Below are 27,712 nucleotides of genomic sequence, written 5' to 3' on the forward strand. Positions count from 1 at the left end.
CAAGGAGGGCGTCACTTCCCACATTTTCCCTCAGAGAGGCAGTCTGGATAGATTTTGGTAGTAAGAATGTGATTAGCGTTCCTCAGACTTCTCTCTGTTAATTAAAGTGTATTGTGTACATAACATCTATGTTTGTGTACAAATGAAAAGAAATTACAATACCATTTTTGAAGGGTAAACAAAACTGTTTGTTAGTGCAGCATTCAGTAAATTAAGTACAGTGCTAAACTCACCTGATAACATAAGGTCTCAGAAAATAATGATGATGGTAGCTAAGCAAGCAAACTGCTAGACTAAAGTGACAGGGTTGCTTTCTATTTCTATCTATCTGCCCACTTACAACAGAGACTCATTTTCTCATATTTAGATCCATAACCTTGTATTTATTATTTTGTTAACAAGACCAAATATTCCTATGTTGGACACACCTAATTTTTGTGGATGATAAAATATCTCATTTTGATTTGTCCTAAACTTGAGGTAAATAATTCCTTGCTCAAAAATGTCTTAAAGACATTTCCATAGTTCTTGGCTTTTGTATTTACTGCGATGGATGTTAGAAGCTACTTCATATCACAATTGTCCTGGTGAGACAGGTAATTCAAGGGAAGCATTCAGAGGAGCACAATTAATACATCTACCCAAAGTACTCGTATAACTCCAATTCTCAAAGTATGAACTGCACATGCTCGTTTAACCTCACGTGATCTCTGAAAAACAGAGAGTTACTGCCATCCTTATTTATATTCTATATTAAAATTCAGAAACATAAAATAAATGTAGGTTGTCCATGAGATCTCTAACAAAACAAACTGCAGCACAAATCCATGAATTTAACTCCAATTTTATTGGATTCTTCCTTTTCTCACTTCTGTGATGTGTCTATCTCTCAAAGTGCTGGCAGCAGCAGCAGAAAAATCAGGACATTAGGAAAATCTGAAGACAAATAAACATAAGTAGGAGAGCTGACAGGAGCAAGTGAGGAGGCAGAAGTAACTCAGTTCATAGAGTGCGCATTTTCTTATATATTTTTAGAACATTTTAAAGAGCAAACAGGTATTTTATACAACAGAAGAAATGGTAGCAGCAAAGAACTTCTTTCCAGTGAAACAAATTGAAAATGTAGTGTTTTGAACTGCTCATTCTACTAGTCCAGGCAGCTCAGTATCTTTTTCTTTTGTTTCATTTCACAAGAGAAATCAAACAAAGGACATGGCTTAGCTTTTTCCTTACTGTTCCATCTTCTCTAAAAAATTGCTGTTCTTCTATTCCCAAAGCCCCCCTGATGGATAGTTCAAGCAAGGTCCAGAAGCAGTCTAAACAGTTTGAGTTGCTTTGATGATTGATGCCACTGGAGTCAGAAAGCTTTTGAAAAAAATGAAACATGCTGTTGACAAAACTATAGAAAGGCTTTACTGGCTTCTTTAATATGGATCACTCTTATTTTAAAATATAACAGAGTTTGAGTCCACATGAAGTCTGTGAAAAGAAAAGAAGCCACTCAGTACAGGGTGTTATAAGGAAAACTGTACTGGGAATGATCCTAAGGCTGTTTCTTCCTATAGCCAGTTCAAACTCACTTTGAGTCTTTAGCCAGAAATTTAGATCACACAGACAGGGTTCTGGATCCCACAGCTAGGACAGTGATGCCAAACTTATCCACAAGCTCCAGACCCCACTGTTAGTGACTGACTTGAGGTCATCTCCAGTTGAAATTTTTCAGAATGACCTCCTGTCACATCTTGCTTGTAAGAAAAAGGAAGGGGCAATCAGATTCACAAATAACCCTGGTTACAATAAGGTAAATAATATGCAAAGGTCCACACACAATCACCAACTTTAATGAGAATTTAACACAGTCTAAATGAGAAGCATACCATGGAAAGTCAGAAAATATTTTGTTGGTCCTTTACATCCTCTACATAATTTACACACAAGAATGCAATCAGAAACCGATATTTCACTTATCTCAAATGTATGGCACTGGTGGGTGAGAGATCACCAAGGAAAAATTCAGCTCAGGATTTTCCACAGTCTAGACCATCTGACCCCAGTCACCTTTGTCTGAGCACTGACAAAACTGGAAGCGTTATATACTAGTGTTTCTGGAGCTGTTACAATTTTCATCTACACTCTTAGAAGAAGTACAGATACAGAGAGTTCATCAGCTTGGGTTCTTTATGCTCTGTATGCAATGAATTTGCTCTTCAGCACTTCTTGATTGATGCTGAACAAGAAAGCCTTCCACTTCAACACTTCTCACCTCAGACTGCTTCTAGCTTTGGCAGTGGAAGTTCCATAAAATAGTCTAATAGTCTTTATTTTAGTTGTTTCTTGTTTGTTCTGTGAGAAGACTTTGTCTTTAATAGAGTCCCATTGGACCTCTCTAGGTTGTTTTCTCCTGACTTTATGGACAGGGTCACATATCTTTTAAGATAAAAGAAATAGAAGCCAAAACCACATAAGATCAATGACATAGCTGTGCAGTCAGGATGAGGCCTCCCTCCCTTTCTCTGCAATTAATTGTCCATTTAAAATACTTATCCTGGAATCCACATACCACTAAACGTAATAGAAACCAAAGACTTTGTAATTGTCCGCTTCTTCAGAATTGAACTATTCTGCTGGTAAAACATTTTTTCCTTGTATGTCTGTTAGAATTGAAAATTCTCTGATTTCTCTTTATTTATATCATTAAAAGCTTCTAACAGTGACAAAACATTACAATTTTTACACCTGTAAAATCCACGTTGGTGGAAAAATCCTAATTGAGCCTCAATTGTAAGTCATGATTCCCTGGCCATGCTTAAGTTCCTTTTCCAAATTCATAACTTTGGATTTGCAGTGACCTGTAGTAAGTGATAATTAGTTAAAAATCAATACCTAAGTCTAATGAAAAACACTGAAAATAACTGAACTCAGTAATTCCTTTGCTACCAGCTTAGCTATTTTGGAATGAACTGGCCACTTTAGAATACAACTCTGGCTACACTGCACTATTCAGAGATCTCCTTTGACATTCATTTGTTCCAAATAATATTTTGTGACTTTTTTTTTTTTTTGAATAAACACATTCTCTCTCCTCTTATGATATGGAACAAAAATTGGGCTGCTGCTCCCAAGGCACTTAGCAGTACAAATATAGTCTGCAATCAGACCCATGGACTGTCACAGTTCAGGCACAGTTACAAAGCTTTCCTTGTACCATAAAACTCATAACACGTGCCAAAGTGCCTGATGTTGATGGACTCTTTAAACAGTCCTGACTCTATATGGAAGAGTATCTCAGAAAAAATGCATCACAGCCTGAGTGGGCCACTGTGAAGGTAGACGACATGTCTTGGAGGGAAGCTAGGCCTGTAACTTTATCACTTATGCTAGCCATTCACTTAATCTCTTTTTACAACTGTAACTGTCATCAACAAAAGACTATATTATTTTTATTTCTAAAATACATTACAATTAGAGTAGGTATAATAGTAATTAGATGTAGGGCTCTTCTCATGCAGGTCACATTAAGTCATAGCAACAGCATCCTCTGTCCTTAGGACCTCCATGGCAGATGGACTGATGGCCTCTTTACACTGTGGACAATGTTCACTGCACAAACAGTGCAGATGTGACTTACAGTCCAGATAAACCAAAGAACTGAAATGTACAAAAAGAAAAGAAGCATGAGCAGAGCCTTGTTAGAGATAGGAACAGAGCTTGGGGCACCCAGTTCCTAAACTATTAAATACTGCTGCCACTATCACTTTAGCCTAAAAAATTAACAAAATAAAGTAAAACATTCTAATTATTATTATTATTTTTTTCCCTGAGCTGTTAGTTTTCACTAATACCCTCCAACTCCTTTAAAGGAAACTTTGCAACAGCACACCTGGGGAGAAAAATTTTTTTCCAAAATCATCTTTCCAAAGAGGTAACAAAAGGGATGAATACCAAAATCAGATCCTGTGAGTACAGGGAGGACTTGGACAAAGAAATGCCTGCAGGGTAATGATGTGGGTAGTCTCACTCCATTAGTCTCAGCACAATTGATTCTGATCTGTTATGTCAGCCTCACTTAAAAAGTGAGGTGGTTTCCCTTTCACTGTCTCCTGTAACAACTAAGAACAAACTTAATTTCAAAATGGATGCACTCCCTGAACCAAATACATGGTGTTTAGCTTGTCAGCACACTAAATTATATTTTTATTTCTAAAGACTTTCCTTCTCTTTCTTGTCACATATGTAAAACCCAAAATGATTTGTAAGAAATATTCATTGGTGGTGCTTACCAGAAAAACACAAAAAAATGTGGAGATCATAAATTCATACTGCATTGGCTTATTAGAAAGCCATGCATTCTACTAGAGTTTTAAGTGTGTTCTTTCACTTCTGTGGATGTCAAATGCAAAACTAAGAATCAAACTGGCACAGAGTGAAATTTCCTGTCGTCTTGGCCATTGGATGAAAATTAGGATAGCTATTACAGTAGTTATGCAGCTGGAAGTATTTAAAGAAAACAGCAGGCAACACAAAAGATTATCCAGAAGAAGCAATTCCAGATTAACCCTTCTGATGCACTTAAACTTACTAAGCTACCCTTGTTCTGATTTGGAAAATGCTACTTGGAAAAAAATAAAAGTAAAAAAGAAATGTTGTTAGTAGAACATAAATGTAATTCAACTGCCTTGTCACAGTGAACTAGATAGCAAGGATGTAACAACAATCACATGAAAATATCAGAATACCCTTTTCTTATATCTCCGGCTTTTTTGAAAACAACATGCTGCCTTAAGTCATGTTCTGCACAGAAATTCTTGCTGAGAATATAGTAAAACCTACTGTAGACAGAAAATACTGAGAAAGTAATAACATGAAAATTACTTGGTCCCTGCACCATGGAAGTCCCACTTGAGCATGGAAAATAGGCTTTTAATTGTAACATAAGTGTTTCTGCTCTGCTGAGAAAGAAATCTCATCCAAGGAGAGCTACAGGTCTGTACAATTAACATCAAAATGAATCAAGTGAAAGGAAACGTTTGTATTGGGCTATGCTTCACCTTTTCAGTACATTTGTGAGACACTGCTTGACAAATAAATAATAACTGGTTAATGGAACAGCTCTCCTTTGTGTAAAAGCTATTCATTTTTGCAGAACTCAGAAGCTAGGTTAGAGGAAACTTACCATTGAACTGTTTTAACACATACTATTTCTAAAACATGTATATTTTAATTTCAATGTAGGATAATTCCAAGAGTCTCTTTTAGCACTTCTTTCCTGAGTGATGCTACATATAAGACTTGCTTATGTCTTCCTTCCATACTTCAATGTCCTTATATTTCTAGTAAATTAAGAATTTTTAAACAAAAAAAGACCTGGGTGAACCACGTGAGTAAACATTATCCTCTACACAGAGACTGATTCAAGTCATTTCAAGATTAGAGGGACTGAATGAATCCCAAGTTTTCTGTCTAATCCTCAAGTTTATCAAGAGGAAAAATTCACATAACATTCTGCAATTTTTATTTTTGTTTTTTAAACATCTGGACAAAAAGGCTGAAGGTCCTTTTTCAAATTGTCCTTTAACATTTCATAAAGCTGCAATATGTATTTATTTTTATAGTCCTGAGTTCTTTGCTGGAACAATCTCCTTTGACACAATTTCAACACTTCCTCATTGAACTTTTACTGCTATAGTGAACGTTGCCAAAGGCTTTAGCCTGTATAACCTCATCTTCCCACTCATTGCTTCACAGCACAACAAGTATGTTTATGAAAGCACTTAAATGGCTTAGAAGTTTATGTACGCGTTCTAAAATAAAAAAAAAAAAAAAAAAAAAAAAAAAGCATATCATGGATGCCATGAAAGCCAGTAGTTTTGTCTGTTTTGCTCTCACAGAGCTTTACATTAGCTGGTTCAAGGGTTAATATATATCTAGCTATCACAGGTTTTGCAAAGAAGCCCATAAATATTTTGTCATAATTATGTAGTTATTAGTACAAGAGACTGGAGGAATCTGTTATGCTATTAATTATAAGCAATATATTTTGAGCATCACACCTTGCCATGAAGTCCCTTCAAGCTGTAAAGACCTGCATTGTGGTCTTCACATTCCTATCTTCTGCTATTGGAAAATCAAAGTGAAAAACACTTTATCCTTGCTACGACATAGACAATTTTATTTTCCATTCTCCAGCCCTAGTCTCCTTTCCCTACAAAGTCCTTTGGCCTCTCTCAGCAGCTTCCTTGCCCTGAGGACTCTATTTCCTCGTCATCACTACTAACAAGAATTCTTTCAGCTGTTGGCAATCTTCCTCACAGCAAACTCTCTTTACCTCCTTGGATTTGCCTTTTTTTTTCCTTTATAATGATTCTTTTCTCATCTCTCCCTAGCACACAGTGTGCCAACACATAAAAGCTAAACGCTTTTGCTGAGAGTAATTCCAGTAACAAGCAGACCAATGAAAAGGATGGTTCATTTACAGAATACGTAGGCCAGCAGGAAACTCTGAGATATTTTACTTTCTTCTAAAGGAGGAATGAAAAACAAATCTTTAATTGAAAAACAGCAAGAGGCTCAGATGCACAACAGTGTTATCGCACTATGAGAGGCTTGAAGCTAAAAAGTTTTGCCTTTCTGTCTGTTCTTAGTAGGCAAGAACTCAAGACAGTCACCAATGCACACAACCTGCTGACATCACAGTAATTCAGAATGTCAGAACCATACACCTCAAGGTCTTCTCTGCTTCTTTTTCATCTTCTACATGCACTGTTGTTACAGTCGACATTACAGCTGGAAAGATTATCATGGTGACAATTAGAAAAGAAACTAACAGGGAAGGAATGCTCACCTGTATCCAAAGATCTAGGTTCACAGGAAAAACCCCACAGAAGAAAGATCTCCAGAAAAGGATCCTTCTCCAGCAGCAGTCAGCCCTTAAATAGGGTCTAAGAGAGGTGCAGCCAGGCTCCACCCCTTCCATCACACAGCTGAATCGCCTTCACCTGTGCTCCCATGGCTGACTCAGTGCTTGCCTCAAGTGGTCAATCAGAGGTTCAGGCTGACACTCAACATACAACTGTTACAGGCATGCACCTGACTGCATATTTCAATCCTTAAAGGGAAGAGGAAATCACATCAAACATATAGTTTAATCCAAAATCCCATTATTTCTCAACTAAAATCTAGCAAAAAAAAAAACAACTAAAATATGCTGAGTATAGTAGAGCACCAAAGCCCTAGCTAAGTCTATGCACATTGTGCCAGACTCACTAGAAATGGGAGAGGATTGCCTATGCCTTGGGATACTTTCAGAAGAAGCTGATAAAGGGAGGAAGAAGCACAAACCTGTGATGTTCTCAAAGCCAAGCTGTAAGTTCATGGCACAGCCACATGCATGCCTCCCAACTGTCCAGCATCCTGGCTCAGGCCTTGATATAGACAGAGCTCATGTGAAGGAGACACTCATAGGTAATAGATCTGTGTTACAGTGATAAGGCCAGCATCGTTTCCTAGTTAGGAAATCATGTCAGGGAAAAGAAGGACTCATCATCTTTCTCAGGCAGACACAGCTTAGTACCTGCTTTGGTTATACACTAGAATATTCACGAACAGAACACTCATATGGTTTTTCAGACAGGTAATTTGATATTCCTTGGACTCCTTGCATTACCTCACCTCTCTGCAGCAGGCTGATCTCCAGCAAATCTACACCAATCATCTGCAGTGCTCATATTTTGAGAGGTGTATGTAGAATACCTTCCTTTTCACTAAGAGTTCACTTCATCACTGTATGCTGTGTTATTGTCACTAGCCCCTCTGCTTCCTTGCTTCCTCTCTAATGAAAACTGTTTTCTTCTGCCCAAGACAATTTAAATTATCAATCTATTCTTTTTAATCACAAAGAAAAAAAAATCACTTCTGTTCCTAATAGCAGGTAGTATCTGCTCTCTTCTCAGCTCATATGCATGCCTGCTTCGGACACATTTCTCCTGTCACCATCTCCTGTCAGTCCTAGGGTCTTTCCTTTATCCACTTCCAACCACGTACAGCCAGGAACATTGTTCCCTGTAGAAACAGCCACCTTCTCTGAGATGGGCACACAAAAGAGCAGGAGCAATCTGCTGTGAAGCTACTTGGAATCGAATGAGGATATAACAGTGGAGATAAATGGAGACAGAGAATAAAATCCCCAGCTACAAGATAGACAAATGTTGGGCAGGCAGTAACCTGAGCTAGAAGCAGAGTATCTGAGGGTCTTTTTCCATTTATTTTTTTTCTTCTTTGGCACTGCTTTACAGAGCTTATCATGCCAACAAAGTATTTGATTTGAATTTTATCAAGCACTGCAGGCTGACACTGCAGGCTCCACTTCTGAGCATTCAATACAGAAAGATTTTACCTTCTAGTCTTAAACTAACTACAAGAACTCAAGTTATTTACTTTAGTAGTAACTTAGGAATATTTATGGGAATTGGATTTGCACTGTTTCAAGCACATGTTCAAGAAACATCTGCTGAGGATCTCATGCAGGTTTTATGAATCCTACATTAGCTGTGGACCATCAAGTCAACCAAATAGCTCTGTAAGAATCTGACAGACACTGATTTTGTCAAAAAAAAAAGCAAATTCTATTCTCCCTGGGCATTCTGTTCTTCCAAGGGGAGAGGTTGCTACTGCAAAGGACCTGTAGAGATATAGAAAACATCAAACCTTAGACTTCCTTAAGAAGTAGTAGTATAGTCATCAGTGCACACAGCAGAGCTGAGAAATGCTGTAAGATGGGGGAAATGCTTCCACAGACCCTGGCTTTTAAGTGTTGCTCTCTTTGCAGCGCTCAGATACTGCTGCTTGAAAATGACAGACGTGCCAGTTAAAAAGATTGTGTAGTCAAAGAGAAGCAAAACAGGTTGCAAGAAATATATGTATATTAAATATGTATAATAATAGCTTTGTGATATTACAAAAGTTCACATGCATTTATTCAAAACCATCTAGGGATTCAAATTCAAGTTTGTGGCAAACACAAAGTTGTAAATCAGGTATTTGCTATCTCTTATGGTTTCTTCTTCAGAAAAACAATTTTGTTTTATATGAACTGACTAGTAGCTATGTCATTCTTATCCACCATACCCAGATCTGAGGTAAGTAACTTGACTTCACTGCTTGGGCCTGATAAGATATGCTTGTACTACTAATTATAATTAGTACTTAATAATCAGTTGACTTAGCTGTTTTTTTAAATTAAATATTAAAAGAAATGTTACGGCTCTGGAACATGAGAACAAAAAGCACCATATAAATCAGAGCAAGACCTGACTTTTCTAAGTAGCACTGGGCAGCAGAAACTGTTAAGTATTCAGTAAAATCAGAATTAAAATGGTTGAAACACATTTCCCATTAATCGTCAAAGTGAATAAAATACTGACTTGTCCAGATTACTGAATTAAAGATATTTGAAGTCACAGACAAAGGCTTTTAAAATTGTATTTATGTAATACTGACCATAAACACAGGCCTAAATGTAAAATAAAGTATTGGTGCCTGCAATGAATATTCTAGCAGACAAAATATTTACTTTTGTAACTGTTTTCACATATCAAGAATTAATACCCACAAGTGAATCCAGAACTGAGCATTACATAAAACTTCTTTTTTTTTTTTTAATTTCACCATGAAAGTCATGGCATTCAGTTACTGATATACATATTTTATGTGGAAAAAAAAAAAAAAAAAAAGAGACAGGCATATCATGGATATAAAGCATACTTTTTCCTAATATTTTTTACAAAAATGGAAGATCAGCATAATCCTTTTTTGGATTCTTTATATAGCTTCTGTCCTGCAAAGGACAGACTAAGTTGCTAAGGCTGCAACATCAATTTGTAATTCCTGCAAAAAATATGTAGATTATTGTTTTGTATGCTGAAGAGTTTTAGCCTTGATGTGATGATGTGTTGTGATACATCGTTGGCTAGCAAGGAGTTATTCTTTTCCTATGATTCTAAGATTGTAAAGCAAGAAAAATTCAAAGCCAACAAACCTGATCTGATATTTACTCTTGCTTTTTACTGTAGGGGAGGAATTTTGAACATTTTTTTATTTATGCTAATGAATCCTTAGAGTAATTCTAGGAGGGTGCAAAATTTACACAACAAATTTAAATTAATGTGAGAATTGTTTTGTTGTTTTTAATTTCCCTTTCACAGCATGCTCAGAAGTAACCAATGGAAGTTCAAGGCTTTGTGAGCTGCAGATTGAAAATCACTGTTGAATGTATATAGAGTAAGAAATTAAAGTAATAATTTAATTGCAATAGTCAGATGAAAAACGAAACCCTTAAATCCATAAGTATTAAGGAAAATAAAAGCATATTTTCAATGAACAGTTTTCAGTCCTACTTTTAAACAACATTCCATTAAGTCCAAAAGCCTCTTTACCTTTAGTTTGGCAGTACCTGTGTCAGAAAAGACTCAGTGCTATTTCTAATTTAAGAAAAAAAGCCTTGGACCTCTCCCCAGTTCATCTTGTACCAAGGTCAGTATACCCCACACCCTAGCTGCTTGGGAGTACTAAGACATTGCAAGATATATCACTTCACTTTCCAGCCATATTGTTGACTTACTTTCAGATTATTTGAAGAGTTCCTCTAGTTCCTCTGATAGGTATTGATTGAAATGTTGAAAAAGTCTTCAGCAAGTCACTATCTCATCATGCATTTCACACTCTGCAAAAAAAAAAATTCTTTTAGTTGTTGCTGTTTCTTCCTAGCACAGCAGTTTTAGTAGGCCTTTTTCTGTTCTTCATAACCTAGCAAAATAACTCTTGCTACTGTTACATCGGAAGAGAGGAAATGAGGCCAGGGACTGAAACTCGTTACCATAAATTATAATATACTTCCCTCCCTTGAGGTCTCAATTAAAAGGTACTGAGGAAAAAAATAAAAGACTGAAAATATACTAGCGGAAATATTTAAAGCTGAATTTTGTCTTTGGTCTTGTTTTTCTATTCCCAGGGTTGTCACAGACTTCAAAGAAATCCTGCCAGTGAATATTGCTGAAGAATTTTTTATAAACATTCATATTTACCTAATTCCCTTCCTATATTTACCTCCTCTCACACAGTTGGAATAGTATGTTACTTTGTCCATAACTGCTTGATTCTTGTGCTATAAAATGTACTTTAAACGTATCTGGGTGAAAAAAAAAAAAAAAAAAAAAAAAAAAGTACAATGGCACAGATAAATAAAATATTTCCAAATTCAAATAATATATAGTATTATTGTGCCTTCAGTTTCACACATTGACTTTGTTCAATCACTAACCACACTGAAATTAGGAGGAAAAACTAATAGAAATCAGAATAACCCAGGCTTCTCCTGGGGTGCAGGAGGAACTCCCTGTACACACATCTAAACATTTCTCCTTCCAGTTTTTAAAAACACTCCTCATTAGAACATTTACACAAGTATTGATGACCGCTAAACTTAAAATCAGAGCCCACCTCTTATCACAACAAGCAAGTATTGATCCTTTATTTTTCTTTTACTGTCTGTACCTGCAGATATCTCTTGCTGATGTTTATTCAGTAAGTTCACTGCAAAAGTGATATAACTTTAGGCATGTCTATGAAGAATTTACTAAAGAAGGTTTCTGTTTCTGTTGCTTCGGTGAAATTTAATAAAGTCGGCTAGATTTAAAAATATATTTTTTATTTTTTTATCATCTTTAAAGATGATATTAGCAGCCAATATATTGCCTAAAGATATTTTAGGAATAGAAGTAGACTTCTGTAATCACTGATGAAGGCTAGAATTAAAGAACAACAGTAAAATCTGTCCTTAAATAATGTGAAAAATCTTAGTACTAAATGATTTTAAGGACCCTTCTATGATCTAGTCTGGAACAGAGGGTCATATGATTGAGTCATATTGCCAGCATTCAGACAAAGGCCATGATCAAACCTAACTAAATCTGAGATTGTAATGCTTTTTCTGTCCTTGCAGATTTTGCATTCTGATTGTTAAAACGATCTTTTAAAATTTATATAATTGACTGAAAGGATGAATAGGGTAATTCTGAGATCAAGTCTGTGCTATTTGCCATCAGTTCCAAGAGATCAGTCTTTGCCTTAGATCTACATGAAAATATTTCTTTTTTTTTTCATTTTGTCTATTTATTTTTTAGTTGCGTAGCCATTTTCTTATAAGGAGAGGAACCTATTTTCTCTTCAGTATTTACTACCCATCTGTAATATCATGATTTGCTTTTGATAATAAGCTGACCATTCACAACATTCAGTGTTATATTTCCATTTAAAATTCTAATTCAGTATAGGCTAAGGTATACAAATTTATTAATACCATAAATCTACTGTACCTATCCCAAAGAAAGCTGGTGACCTTTTCAGAACTCTGTCTTCTGTAGTTTACAGAAAAGATTTTACAAATAGAGTGAAAGAGCAACATTAGAAGAAGAATTAATTAATTCTACCTCTCTAGAAGGTGAGCGAATCATCTTACTGAGTATAAATACAATCTACCCACCTTATAAAGAAATGTTGATATTCTGCCTAATAACAACACTGAAACACACTGTAAATCTTTACTCTGGGTTTCAGTCCTTCAAAAATTAAAAAAAGATGCTGTTTTCACTTGTGAGAGCACCTGTTATGGTAGCACTGCTTTGAACCTGTTTTTCTGTTCTTTGTGTTCTGTGGATGGTTTTAAAGATTTGCTGATACTACTATTACTACTTCCTTGATTTCTCTATTTAACTTCTTCATTAAATGTAATGAATGAAATCCACCAAATGTCAGTGTAATTTTCCTGAATTATTATTAATTACTTTCTGATTTGCTTTAGTTTCCCTGCTGGTTTATCTATAGTTCAAAAATTCCACTGACCACTATAAATCTGCTTTGATCACTTCTAGACAAAGATATTAATATTCTGTCAGCTTTTACTGCAATAATCTACTAGCTTATTCCATCCATTCAGCTTTATTTTGTAATTATTTCTGAGATGAGACATTAATGAAGATTACGTCAGGAATACTATCTCTCTCATCTTTCTGCCAGTGAGCATCCATGAAAATAAAGTCTACATGAAAATAGCTCACATAGCACAAGCTTTCACATGACCCATGTAAGATGCTTCTGCTGCAGATTACTTCCTCTGTAGTAATAACTTCCTGTATTGTTTTTATTTTTCTCCATAAAGTAGGCCAAGTAATAAAACTTTTTGTATAAACATATAATAATTTATCTTAAATTTTGTACTCAGAACATGCTCTCTTTGGAATTGCTGTTTTCATCCATTTCAGTATGGTCCTATTTTGGAGAGTTGACTCTCCATACTGCTGCATCATGTCTTTCCTCTCTTCCAATTCTTATGATGACATAAAGAGAAAAAAATTCCTGACATCAAAAGAGCGTAATTTCGTATGGTCAGCACTATACATTCCTGCAGTTGGTTGTTATAAAATTATTGCTTGCTAGGTGTAGTTAGTGGGGAAATAACTTGCACTTGCAGTGTTCCTTTTTAGGCTTCATAGAACTGAAATTTTACATGGGACAGGTAAAATAAACAGGTAACATTCTTAAAAGAGCTTTTAATGACATTGCTTTCTTCAGCTCATCTCAATATGAGAAGAATGGCAGGAACTCAGATTAATTTCTCATTATATAAATTCAAATATACAATTCAGATTAATTTCTTCAAAAGTAATTTTGTTAATCAGTGCATATATAAAATATATACACATCAAAGTCAATTTCCATTAAAAAAATCCATAAGAATACATCAGAAGAAAACATGGGTAGACTATCAATCATATTTTGCTCTATAATGCTCCCCAGGGTCCTTCCCATGACATGCTCAAAGGGATAGATGATTTTCCATTATACCTCACTCTACTGACAGTTCACATACAACTCTTCATAATCCATTTTTCAGGGATTCTCAAACATTTGATCGGATGCAGGATTTTTCACCAGCTTTCTTCTAATTTTTCTCTGAAATGCAACCAAGACAAGCAGTACTTGACATTTGTTATTAATGGAATTCAGTGAGACACAAAAGAAAAAGGCTTGAAGTGGAATATCTTCTCTCATGCTATCAACTTAAGGAATTGGTTTATCTGAGAGAAAATACCACATGCTTGAAAACAAACGCAATTTTGGAAAAGAACAAATTTTCAATTGTTTTGATGCAAACTCTATTCTAGACTAAAGAATAAAAAGACAACCTCCAAAGAGAGCTTCTACTGAGATATTGACGGAACATTTGAAGAGCACAGCTGGTGGACATGAAGCCTGGTTAGGTGTTTTTTACATAAGTCCATTTGCTTGTAGACTAAGTATATCAATACAATTGGTAATTGTATGAATTGTACGAATTGGTAGGTAAAGACCAGAACTCAATCTAAATATTATCTACAAACAGGTAAATTATGCATCCAAAGGCATGAGAGATATAACTAATTAGTTAAGATCAACATTTATTGTCACTGATGTATAATGTAGCTTGTTTTCAGCATATAATCCCTGTGTTTAGTAGCTTTTTTTAAGCAAGGCACCAAGGCATGTCCTACGTTAATACAGACATTTTAATGCATATAAAACACATGAAAGGCCTTCCTGTTGTGCAAACATATCTAAACCAAACTGGGAGCTACTAGGAACATTAAAAAAAAAAAAAAATCCTTTCTCTTCCCTATTTTGTTTTACTTCTTCTTGAATAGATCAGTTATTAACATTTTTAGGTCTGGCAAGAATCCTTAGGAAAAGATTCCTGTAATAACTGCATCATTCAGAGAGTGATGGAAAAAGGAGACTCGTATACACTTCTTGGATGGCTCCTGTGTTATTCAGAATCACTCAGAGCATCTGACAGAGATCTACTTCATTATTTTATCTAACTTCAAGTTTTGAACAAAGCACAAACTGGTCCTAACTGATACAAACTCTTAAACAAATACTTCTGTAATACTCCAAGTTAGACGCTCAGTCTAATTTCTCCAGTATACTGCAGAGCAGCTTTCAAGTGTCATAACCAATAGTATTTAGGACCACATTTAGATCCTCAGAGCATCACTCTCCCAAATACTTTATTAAGTAATCAAGATTTGTTTCAAACATCATAGAAATTCTTTCGTAGTTCATTCTCAACATTTTCAGCCTAAGCTGTAGCTTAAAGAGATTTTCTCTTTCAAGCTGAGTACTTCCTTATGACTGATTTAAGCAGAATTCTCCTGTCCTCCCTCCATAATGAAAGTACATAAGCTGTTATACCTCATCAGCCAAAGAGATTTCTCTTTCAGTCATTTTTATCCCTGCTGAGAAAATGACACCTGCTCTTCTTCCAGCAGCTGTTTCTTTCTCCAAACCCACTCACTGGGATACAGTACATCAGAGCCCAGGATATGTGCTGTAGGGATGGTTTAAATTACATGTCAGAAGTCTCACAAGAGAATCAATTCTCAGAAAATCCCTTGTCAGGACAGCCTCAAAACTAAACCTACGCATTCTCTTGCTAGTTGTCAAAAAGACAACAAATCTTTGCAACCCTGTAAAGTCTGTCAGTACAAAGACGGATCCAGTTCTCCTGGCCAATGGCAGTTTGCCTCATTTGTCTGTTTTTTATGACACACAAAAAAAAAAAAAAAAGTGGGAGGAAAGCATTTCCAAAAGCTTCTCTATAATTATAGGATAGTTCAGCAAATGCATCTAAAACTATCCCAATAGTGCTAGCCAAATTCTTGGATAAAATTATGTATTTGCAATAGCTTATTGGGTTTACTGAAACTGATTGACTTCAGCTATTCGTACTGGATTTCATTTGTGATCGCATCTTAAATTTATACAGTTCTTTCTCATGAAAAGTCCAAAAAAACCAAAAAAAATATTAAGAACACATTGAAGTGCCTTAATTAATTGAGAAACATGTGTTTCACATTGCACTGAGCCCAGTGGGATCCAAAAAATGGCCCTGAAGGACTGCACCATTAAGGCTGCCTCCTGGTCATTCATAAGCACCTGCTGACTGCTTCGTAGTGCAGTTGAGACCAGGGCACCATGCAGGCAACTGGTAGAGCTTGTGGCACATGCACAGCTGCATATCTGTTTGGGTCTGGACATCTAGCACTTGGCAGGTCTTTTGGGAGCTCTGAGGTTGGCTGTTCCTAGTCTAACCTATCTTGAATTATCCTAATTAATAGTTTTTTGAATTTTAAGCCACAGTTGTTTGCTATATCTGTCCTGGATGTACAATTAGATCTGCTAAGATTACATTTCTTTCTGAAACACCAATTGTGCTCAACAGAAGTGGAGATGTATCTTTCACTCTCCATACACACACACATGCATACATGAAATTGTGCCTCTCAGGTTTGCAAGGCTCTGTCTGCCTTTGATGTAGTGGGGCAGTAATGTGTGCACCCATTTCAAGGCCTGCAGGATTGGGCATTGTTAGCCACAGAGGATCACTTAGGTTGAAAAAGACCATCAAGATTATTAAGACGAACTGTTACTTAATAGTACTAATTCCCTCATCCCCCTGAGTACAACATCCACAAATCTCTAGGCTGGCTACCCCAGCACTATCCTGTCAGCCAGTTCCAAGGCCTAATGTGGTCACTCCCTGACCAGGCAGTCTGCCATGCTCCTACCAGGCAGCTGTCTGAATCTCAGAGATAAAGAATAGCACATGAGAAAAGTGAAGGAAAAATGCAAGAGATTTAAAAAGGATAGCATATTTAAAACAAAGAAATTAGCAGCATCTAATATGCTGAATGTTTTCCTCCTGGCCAAAAATGAGCATGGCAACATTTCTATTAGCCTGTCAGTAAATGCTGAATGCTGTTATTTATGGGGATGGTGAGAACATATTTTATAAGCATATATTTTTGGTGATTAAATTACTCATCTGTATGTGTGTGTAATTCTTGTGAGTGTCATTGTAACTCCATATGTTGTCAGGACTTAAAGGGATCTTGTGAATAAGCACTGGAACTGCCTGCCTTGTTGGTCATAACCAATTATGACCGAGAAGGATGTAATTCAGCTCAAATTCCTATATCCATTAAAAAGCTGTTAAATCACCTACATTTACTATTCAGCTGTTCTGAAGATGAGCTTGGGTAACATTCATACATGTAAAGTCTAACATGTGTATTCTGATCTCTAAACACTGCTGATTCAGTTGCCCTTTTCCTGCAGAGGCATCTTAACCTGCCTCCAGAGACCCTCCAGAGCCACAGCCCAGTTTCTGACTTTGGGAGGCATCAATCCAAGCACACTGAAGCAGTTCACTCCCAAAAGCTTAATCACAATACAGAACCTGGATGTTCTCTTGCTTACTATTTCAGGGCTTTGTTCACTCACAGATAACAGTGCATGCTGGCATAACCAGACACGATCCCAATAAAGACACAGATATCTATAATCTGTTAAAATACATCCGGGATGTGATTTCTTACCACTCTGGCCTTTTTCATATCTTTCTTAGGGCATAAGCAAGGAGAGAAAAGGCAAATCCTTTAGGCTAATGAGGTGCAAACCTGTCATTTAAATACTTAAATCAACAGGCATGAAACCTTTGTGATTGCTCTCTAGGTGCGAGATTAAGTCAGATAGAGATAAGCATCACTGATATCTTGGGCAGAACATCAGGCTGGAGAGATGACCTGGGAATTTACTCTTGCTGCCAGCACTGCAGTCACAACATGAAGTCCCAGTATTGGGCTATTGCTGTACTGTATTGGAAAAGCCTCATTAAACACTATTTTGAGGCTCTTTCTGCTGCAGGTCATTTTGGGAGGATATTGTTCAGTTCTCAATCATATTGGCAGGGTCAAAGTGCATTCCATTCTCTATAAATTTCAGTATGCACTGGATGACTTCCTCTGCTTTTCATATTTTAATAGGTTTGTCAAAAAGAGTAATTCAGGTTCTTTTAGAAAACTCCCAGGATGGTTTGACCAAAGTCCAAAACATGACCTCTTCTCAGAGAATCGCAAGGTTGACTTTTATCCTCACATTACTGAAACACTCATAACTCGTATTCTTCACTTTTTTTTTTTTTTTTTTTTTTTTTTTCTGAACGATTGCATGGACATTGCTTGTGTTCTATTTCACCTAAGGAAGAAAAGGAAAGGTCAGTGTCTTAATCTGTATATCTCAACCTTTTACAAGCATTGAAATTCAAACCAAAGTATATTTTAAACTGAATATATTTTTTCCAAGGGTCAATGAGAACCAGCTAGTGCACTGATCCTTTTCCTTCTGTTTCAGGGATTTGATTTTAAATTATTCATTCTGACACAACTGCGTGTAAACCTTGTCTCGATTAATAAAGCTGAATGTAGAAAACTCTGAGAGAGATTATTAACTTTGTAATGTGTGAGGATCAAATGCATGGTCCACACCAGAGCTCACCTTCTTCACTAATGGTTGTGATTTATCTCTAGCCTTTCATTATTTAAAAATAATCTGACACTCAAATACATATTAATGAATTTAGCTGGAAGAGTTAGTTGTACATGCTCTTTAAGACAGCATGTACAACTAGCACTGTTTCAAGGAAATACAGGATAACTTCATGACAGCATAATATTTCTTAAGCAATTTTGTTCTAATTGTTTGTACATTCCTTTGTGCATACCAGTTTCCCAAGTCTCTGTTCCTTCACATTCAGAGAAATAATAGCAGCTAGATGCAACAAACCTGTGCCTATAGCAGTGGGAAGAGGGTTCTACATCCTCGGTTTGGTTTACAGAGCTTTTGATCTTGCATATCCCAGTAGATGTGAAGGATCCATGTGCAGGGTGAGTACTGCTTCTGGAGTCCAGAGTGAGGTTCTGTTAACCCAAAGTTGTCTCTTTGATGCCACAATGCAATTTCCAGTTCAGTTTATCTGCACTCTTTAAAGGTTTAGCCCTAGGTATCTAACGTTGTATTTGTTTTTTCCTGAATGTTAATATATTCCATGAGTTTTGAGATGCAGTTGCCCTAACTTCAAGGACAGAAAACAAACTACCCTGCTGCCTTTTCGTCTTCATCCTTCAGCATGTCTGAATGTATCATTTTCTACCACCACACCAGCAACTGCTATAAACCCTTCAGTCCTATCCTGTAAAATATAGAATATTTCAAATTTTAGTATCCTTTTTTATCCTATGCTCCAGACTGGCAGAGTAAACATTACCAGCATGGCCTGTCATTGGTAACTAGCCTGTCGGATAATAGCTTCCCTGCCAGCTCTCAAAGGCTTCTGCCAGTCTGTGATATCACCTTATCTTCACCGTTGTTATTCCCCATGGCTTTCCCACTTGTGATTTAATTTCAAGTAGCCTGAACAGAATAATATCAAACAGAAGATAGAGGAACCCTCGATGCTCATTAGGAAAACATGAATATTTCATTTATTCTCCTCAGCATGACCTTATCACTTTTCCGGAAGTACAGTAGAAACTCATGTGGAGCAGATCACCAGTTCTGCTCCAAATACTGTCCAATCCAGTCACTTAATGTGATTTCCATTCCCATTCTCTTTGCATACTGAAGAGTTTCATGCCTCTGATCGCCATTTCCATTTTCATTTAGTTGCCTCTGTATATTCTTTACCTTTTAATTGACCAGTGTGTGGTTTTGACAGCTAGAGAACAGTTTGACTACACCATGGCGTACCCCTCACATACTTGACCCTTAAGGCACTTCTGTGAAACAGCTGCCATGAAAGCATTTGTTGTTGATCCAAGTCCAAGAAATAAACACGCTCACTGTTCCATGTATGCGGATTCTAATATATACTTTAAATGTCACATAATTTTAACTTTGTATATAACCATAATATTTCTCCCTGCAGCTTATACTTTTGCATTATGCATGTATGTAAAATGCATTTAGCTAGGAGAAATCCTTTGAAATTCTCATCTTTATTCCCCAGGGAAAAATTATGGACTGGATTCTACTTATTCAAACCCAGAAATAGTTGTATGAGTTACTGTACAATTCAATTTCTTTATTTAAATCTAAACATAATGCTGTTCTCTTCCTTTGTCTAAGGTTTGATTGACTAGCATATCATCCTGTAACTATTGTCTTTGATTAATACTTCAAGAGAATCTATTTCTGTTTTGTCTATTCATATTTGTTTTCTGAATGTATTGCAATTTTAATACCATTAAAAACTACAACAAAGAAACACTAAGATGCTACAGAATTGGTCATTTTTTGTTGTTTGCAGTCTCATCTACTTCAACTTTAATTCTTTAATTATGCAAAAAAATTGTATTTGTTGCAACAGTTTCTCATTTTTTATCAGAGAATCAGGGAACAGTCTTCTGATTTTCACACCTGTGCAACATTTGTAAATCATTCAGTATATACATTCATAATATTAGTTCATTTGTGTATTATACTAGCTAGCACACCAAGCTGATATGTGTGAATGTCTGATGGCTTGGGTTGGAAGAGACCTCAAAGATCCCCAAGTTCTAATCCCCCCTGCTGTTGACAGAGTTGCCAACTGCTAAATAATATGATAGATTAAGTGTGGTTGTAACATTCCTTCCAGAATTGTAGAATAATATTTGATAAATAATTCCAACATCTGTTTACATTTTCAGTATTTTTCTAAAAAAAGCAAAATAAAAGTTTTGTGACTGCATATTCCAGTAAAAATTTTATTGTTGTATTGAATAGTCTCTTGAAAGAGGAATATTTTAATTTTTCTCTGCAGCTAATTTTCAGCAGGTTTACAGTTTTGAAGGAGGCATGTTATACTTTGTATTGATGAAGCTTCCCCTCCCCTGCTATACCTATGCAACTTTGAGCATACCATTTCTACTTTTTCCTTTCCACTTTATTCAGTTTATCCAGATATCCATTGATAGCCAGCTGCACTGCTTCGCTCATACTAATACAAGAGATTTTTCTCTCACGAAAAATTTTATATGGTATATATACACATACGTGCACATATATATTTATACATGTATGTATACTTGGAACCTGTCAGAGCATTTTTTTCCCAAACATTCATGTTCCAAATGTAACATTAAATATTATTCTATGTACCAATTACTGCTTTGATGTACAGAGCTACATTTACACTGGCTCTATGACACCCTATGCTTATGCTTTGGCCCATGTTTTTATCCCTTGTCTGGACACAAGACCTGAGATACATTTGTGTGTCTAATTGTTATTGTGTTGCTTGCAATATGATCATCAGAAGTTAATTTTAGCATGTGTGCAGCCAGAATGATTGGGAAAACAAAATACTATTTACATAAACAGTAGTCTGAATTACCATGGTGTATTTTTATCAGTAATTATTACTAGCTGCTGATAAGGAACAAATAACTCATCATTTTCAGCAATAGTTTATATATTTTGTTTATCTAATTTTGCCACAGGCAGCCCTTGAATGTCATTGTAGAACTGGTCAACACACATCAGTGAAAATAATTGTTTTGGAGAAATGCTATCCAAAAATAGAAAGAAGGTAAAAATGTTGTCAGTAGATCTCCCACATCTTCACAGTTTCAGAGATTCTATAGACTCATATAATTTTGTCTGACTCTTCTAATGCAGGTATTGGGTATGCTATCTAGTCAATCTTGAAGCTTACTCATATCAAAAAAGAACACTCATGTTTTACTTTCATTTCAGCTTTCCTAATATGAACAGTTAAGAATAGGCCTTTTATGACACACATGAGAAAAGCTGTGGGATGGTCTGGTCTTAGTTATAGCACACATGTGTCTGCTCTGCATAAGGAAACAATGAGGAAACATTATAATGAAAGCAGTCCTACTGTTACTGGGCAACAAATCCAGCAAGCAAGAAAATAACAGCCACCAAACACATCATCATAATGGCAGTGCTTCGCTGTATTATCTGCTTGAATCCCTGGCATTTTTTTCCAGCTGGAGGAATGTCCCCTTGGCTCCCTGTCTCCCTAGAGGCTCAGAAGTGCACCCTTCCAGCCTGCCATGCTGCTCTGCCATGCTGCATGCAGCAGCAGCATTTGTTGCATTCTTCAGCTGCCTTGAAGATATTTTGGTGGGTTTCTGAAGAGTGGAAGATTACAAACATGACAAAGGTTTGGAGCAGTGGTACAACTCAATGAACAAAACTGTCATTTGTCAATGAACAAATCTGGCTCCAAACATGACAAAAGATAATAATTGTGTACAATAATGCTTTAAAAATTAATAATCTATTACCCAAATATTACTCCACTTATGCTCTTTAGGGCTACAGATAATCCGTATTTTTTTTTCTGCACAGTAAGTAACAATTATTTCCAACAATGATAATTAAAGCCCCAAAAAGATACGGTTCATTGAGGATCATCTGCTTTCAAAACAGTTAAGCTATTTGATTTTCATTCTTGGCTTGGTGCAGCTCATCAGTGTAATCTACTCAGGAGTTAGGGATGAGTGATACATTTTACAAAAGCCTCTTATCTAAATCAGTTTCAACACCACTTACTTGCTTTGCTCTAAACTTTTCTTTCCATAGAGCAGCACAGCAACAATAACTTCATACGCATTTATATCAAATTGAGTAGACAAGCCAAACTACAAAAACAAATTTAAATAACCCAGTTTTTATAACTCCTTCAGATGCTAGGGTGTGTTCATGTAGGCTGGTGGACTTAATGGAAAAGGTTTTCTGCAAACTCATAAAATACACCATTTCATACGTAAAAGTACACAAAACCACCAACAAATTACATTCCTCTATAACTTCCATTTGTATGAGCTGCAAAAATATGTTGATTTCCATTTATTAAATGAATATAGCTATGTGAATTCTTCTTGAAATGGTACATGGTTTGTTTTTATGTTACTGACATGAGAAGTGGATGCAATTTAATTGAAATTAAAACAGCAATGACTTGCTATCTAGCAAAACCAATTGTGCAACCCATTCCTTGCATACTGCTTATTAGTTTCCGTGGTAACTTGTAATCATTTGGCCTCCTAAAACAGATGTGATGTCAACAAATACATATTGTAGTAGAGCTTGGATGCATCAAAAAGGAAGAGTGTTCTAATGACACCATAATAAATGTTAATATGAAAACTTAATGGCCACATTACTGACATGATAACTATAGTATCAGACTTATGCTGTTCACCATGGAATATTTTTATTTCATAGCATGGTTGTGAGTTACTGTACTATGTGAAGCACCTTCCAGCATCCATTCTAAAATCAATTCCAGACTAAATATTTAAAAGTAGTCATTTATATACTAATATAAATGCATATACTATATTATATACTAATAAAATCTCAGTGATGACATTTCTTCCTAAAGCGATGTTACCTGTTGGATGAATCTTATTCTACCTGAATCAGTAACTTCTGATTCATTTTAGTTTATCTTTATATGCTGACATCAATGTATTTCCAAAGTCTTCCAATGTGTTCACTACTATCTCTGTACATTTCTGATGTGTTTTTTTTTGTTGTTGTTTTTGTTGTTTTTGTTTTTCCAGTATAATAATATGTAGAGGAGAAGAAGAAGAAAAAGTAATAACCAGATTTTCTAAGCCAGGAATAATGAGAACAAATGGATGGAGCATCATTTCAGCCTGGGAGAAGATACTAGTCAGTGATTTCCTGACTCTGAAAACAGATTTCCACCAGCTGCCTACATGACGAACAGTACCTGATTTTCATCAGCTTAGGGCCTACAAAAAGAATAAAATCAAAGATCTGTGCAGGAGCCAGAAGCGAGTCTGAATTTCCTTTGATTATGAAAGCATTGCCCAATCATGAAGAGAAGAAATTGCGAAGGCCAAAGGTGGAGTTGAAATTGAAAGATGTAAATGGCAACATGTAAGTTTTCTGCAGGTACATCAGCAGAAAAGAAACACAAACAACAAAAACATGGGAAAAAAAAAAACAAACAACATTGTTGAAAGGGACAGATAAATGCAGAAATCAAGGAGATGGGAAAACTTGTAGTAGTCCTAGCAGTGGAATTTGGATAAAGACAGGTGCCTTATCCTATTTGAATAGTGAGGAAAAATTAATAAAGTAGACATACGCAATGCACAAAACTAGTCATGGTATATCTGAGGAACCTGACTGATGAAAAAAAAAAAAATGGAGTCTTACAGACTCCTACGAATGAGGTAATTGAGAACAGTCAGCATGACTTAGTCTGGGACAAATTTTACTTGACCAGCCTGAATGTTTTAATCATTAAATGAGTGGCTCTGAGCAAAGCTGATTAACTGACTTTATAAGGCTTTATACACACTTTTAAATAAGATCTTTTAATCAGACTTGACAGATGTATTTTGGATAGGAGAAGTAAAGGGAGGTGGAAAGCTAGATGGACTGATATGTCCTGAGTCAGTTTTTCAAAAATCTAACCAACAGGCTGCTAGCAAATATATTCCTCAGGAACTGGTACTGAGACAGTACAAGTTATCAGTTATTACCTTCAGTAGTGGTATAGATAATTACAAATAAATCAAGCTTGCGGGGTGGAAGAGGGGGCAGTGGCTGTTAAATTGGAGAGTAAGTTAGTCTTTCTAAAGGACATTCACTGACAGGAAAAATAAACTGCCAGCTACTTCATGAAGTTCAGCAAAATCAAATACAAGGAGGCAAAACTTCATCAGCTAGAGATTTATAAATAAAAGTTTTACACCAGTTAAGCTCTGAACCAAGCTGCCTAGAGTTTCTGTGTACTTTCCAACTCTGGAGATTTTAAAAACTCAGTTGGACAAAGCACTGAATGAACAACCTTACCTAACTTGGAAAATAACCCTGATTTGAGTTTGGACTTCATGACCTCCAGTGGTCCAACTTAAATTATTCTACAGTTTAATGATGTAGTATTGCCAACTGCAGTATAGATAGGGTTTTGGCATCTTTAATTAAGTGGTAATGGAAGGGGGATTTGAGATTGCAGTGGTTATAGTAGAAAATAAGGTCTATTTATGTTCAATCTGTAGTCCCAGTTTTCATTCTTCAATCCCTATGTTAAACAGCAGTTGCGCTGCCTCATATGTTTACTGTGAATACAGCTGCACTAGTCTGAGGTACCTTAAACCAAGTTCATGAAGGTTATGAGGTTTTTAAGTTGTTATCTCATGAGCTCCTTGGAAACGTACTAATCACAGTCTACTATGTAAAAACACAAAACCATGACTGTTCTATGGACCTAGTACCTGACCAATATCCAAATATCTTTCTCCTCCATGGGATTTCCAAAAATTAAGGAAGGTACCATAGATCTGTTTTGAGCAATGGACCAACTCCATTTTGCAGAAAGAAGTGGAACTAGACAAGTTTGCCACAATGCAATTAAACTGAAGAATATAGAATGAGGGATGAAAAATAAATAATGAGGAAATAAAACTAAGGAAATGTATTAATTCCAGGGAGACTGCCACCAACATCTGATGTGGTTAGTACAGTAGATCAGTACTGGGAAGAAACAGATTCACTTGAATAATCGGGGAAATTGCAAGGCTAAGTTTCCCAAGCCACTACACGTACATTTCCTTGAGTTTGTTTCATCTGTATTAAATCATTTGCTGTCTTGATTATCTTTTGAATCTACATGCTGCTAACTGTTTTAGTAGAATTAAAGTGATTTGTGAGCAAACTAGGATAAGAGTTCTCCATTCTTTTCTTTGCCTCTGCACACACTTTCAGCGGCAGAGATGAATTATTGATTCATGCATGCCAGCCACTCTAGGCCATGACAGTGGGATCCAAAAAGAAAAGGGGCTAAATATTTAACATGAGATTTGAAGAGATTTGAAGAAGTTTGGCAACACTTAACTAAGTATTTTGATCCAAGAAAAATCCTTCTCTAGCTCCAGAAATGCTTGAATCATACAAGTGTCTACATTTCCCTCCTGTAAAGCATCATGTCCTTCCTTTCTAGGCATATAAGTGTTATATTTTCTCTCATCTACCAGTTTCTCTTTTCACCTCATTTTTTTTTCTCTAAATCTTTTTTAAAAACTTAATTATTCTTGATCATGACTCTCTGAAACTAGCAAACTATAGAGTTTTTAGTCTACAGTGGCATAACATGGAACATATTTCGATGAAAGGATTTCCATTTTTAAGAACGTGTATCAAATTTATAGCTCATCGCCATAATATACCAAGGTTGTTACCTTCTCCAGCTATTTTTAAGAGTTGAGTTCTTAGAGTTACTTATTATTAATTTCTAAATGCATGATAAGTCCTTTCCTATTGATTTCAGCTCCTTTCTGTTACATCAGTTCTCAAAGACATTCTATTTTTTCAGAAAAATATCTTCTTCTTCTGTCTATTGATGATAGCTCTCCACATGTGTTATCAGAAAATGCAAAGAGTACATGATCTTTCCAGTTACAAACTTGAATTGCTCGTGAGGAATAGAGTTCTAGCCTTTCTCTTCACTTTAATAACTTTACACTATTAGTCTATAACATCTTCACTTCAGTCAATTTCTTCTCAAATTGTTGTCTGAATCCTCATAATAGAGCACTATGGCAAATAATTTATTCTGTAACAATGATTCTACCCTTGCCAAATAAAGAACTTGCTCAAACACTGCTAATTCTGTCTCATTTAATCTACCTTTGAGAAGCCACAATTGTTTCTTAACTCACTGCCCTTTCCACACAGTTAATAACTCCGACCTTTAAAAAGATCTAAGTGAAGCATCAAGGGGGTTAAATAGCAAGATAGAATTGTCCCAGTCACTATTCTCCACTCTTCTTTAATTAGAGACATTATATTGACTATTTATCAATCAAAATTACTATTACAGTCTGCCAAACCATGAAACTTTACCACTGAACTTATAAAAATATCATTGAAATTTAGCATTTCTGAGCATGTATGGATCAGGGTCAATTTTTGGTGATGTCCTCAGTACTCTCAGTACCCTATATATAAATATGCATTCTGTTAAGAAAGAAGGGCCCATGCTGATTTTCTGTCAGGCCTAGGAAGAGGTTTTTTTTGTTACTCTGATGAATTATTTGGCTTCAGTTTTGAGGTTTATTATTGCAGCATTGGAGATCATCTATAGCTGGAGATATAATGTTCAATATTGCTGACAGACTTCTTGATTTTCCAGTTGCTTCAGTACACTGATCAGCATTGAAAGCATTCCCACATTTGGGTACAGAAGGAAAGTTCCTACATTAAATTGCCAGGAATCATTATACTTTCTTGCCCAAATGCAACACAGCTGTTGGACTCACCTGGATGTCCTTCTAGTAGCTCTTTGACACTGCATTACGTAACGTGTGCTCTTCATCACCAAGCTTTCAGAGGGCCCTGGCAGGTTTTGAGGATTCAAATGCTTTTACTGAAGCTTATGTTTTAAGTATGTCAGTGGTGTAGTGCAGATGATTTGTACACTGCTCTGGATTAAATGTCTGTGGCATGAATAGTGATCCACCACATCACCACATCCTGTCTTATGGAGCAGAACTGAAAAGCTTCTTAAGTATCTACTGCAGCAGTGAAGTTTCTGACAATTAACTGGAATACAGACGTCAATAAAACATGAAAGGCCAGATTCTTTTTTTCCTACTGCTTTCCTTAGCTTTGTGAAGGAAATGAAAATAGCTCTAGCTTTTCTTCCAAGTATTTATTTGCCATGCAAAATACCCAAGAGGAGAACAGAGCATACAGGGAGAAGGTTTAACTGAAGGACAGTTAAAATTGTTGA

General features: G+C 36.0%; 3 long non-coding RNA genes across 7 annotated transcripts in view; 1 reads left to right on the forward strand and 2 right to left on the reverse strand.

Annotated features, from left to right (window-relative positions):
• The window catches only part of LOC128085187 (uncharacterized), a 33,581-nt gene extending 7,001 nt beyond the window's left edge, over window positions 1-26,580 (forward strand). For 2 of the 3 annotated variants that reach the window (XR_008208820.1, XR_008208822.1), the window contains exons 3-6: window positions 10,200-11,122; window positions 12,417-12,493; window positions 18,686-18,815; window positions 23,508-26,580. This is a non-coding gene — a long non-coding RNA (uncharacterized LOC128085187). The remainder of the gene's footprint in view (window positions 1-10,199; window positions 11,123-12,416; window positions 12,494-18,685; window positions 18,816-23,507) is intronic. The other variant, XR_008208821.1, reaches the window with a different exon arrangement.
• LOC128085186 (uncharacterized) lies at window positions 829-8,344 on the reverse strand. Of its 3 annotated transcripts, none has more exons than XR_008208819.1 (4): window positions 6,842-8,344; window positions 3,461-3,648; window positions 1,581-2,427; window positions 829-1,479 (listed from the first exon to the last, which is right to left on the reverse strand). It is a non-coding gene; the product is annotated as an uncharacterized LOC128085186 (long non-coding RNA). The 3 variants fall into 3 exon arrangements; XR_008208818.1 differs by adding an exon at window positions 6,051-6,114 and having other exon boundaries at window positions 1,581-3,648; XR_008208817.1 differs by having other exon boundaries at window positions 1,581-3,648.
• Window positions 10,611-16,704, reverse strand: LOC128085191 (uncharacterized). The gene is made up of 3 exons (XR_008208828.1): window positions 15,283-16,704; window positions 13,897-14,004; window positions 10,611-10,717 (listed from the first exon to the last, which is right to left on the reverse strand). It is a non-coding gene; the product is annotated as an uncharacterized LOC128085191 (long non-coding RNA).
• Window positions 26,581-27,712: the final 1,132 nt, after the last annotated feature.

Source organism: Tympanuchus pallidicinctus, unplaced genomic scaffold, assembly GCF_026119805.1.
Source record: "Tympanuchus pallidicinctus isolate F22 unplaced genomic scaffold, pur_lepc_1.0 scaffold3, whole genome shotgun sequence".
NCBI classification, from domain to species: Eukaryota; Metazoa; Chordata; class Aves; order Galliformes; family Phasianidae; genus Tympanuchus; species Tympanuchus pallidicinctus.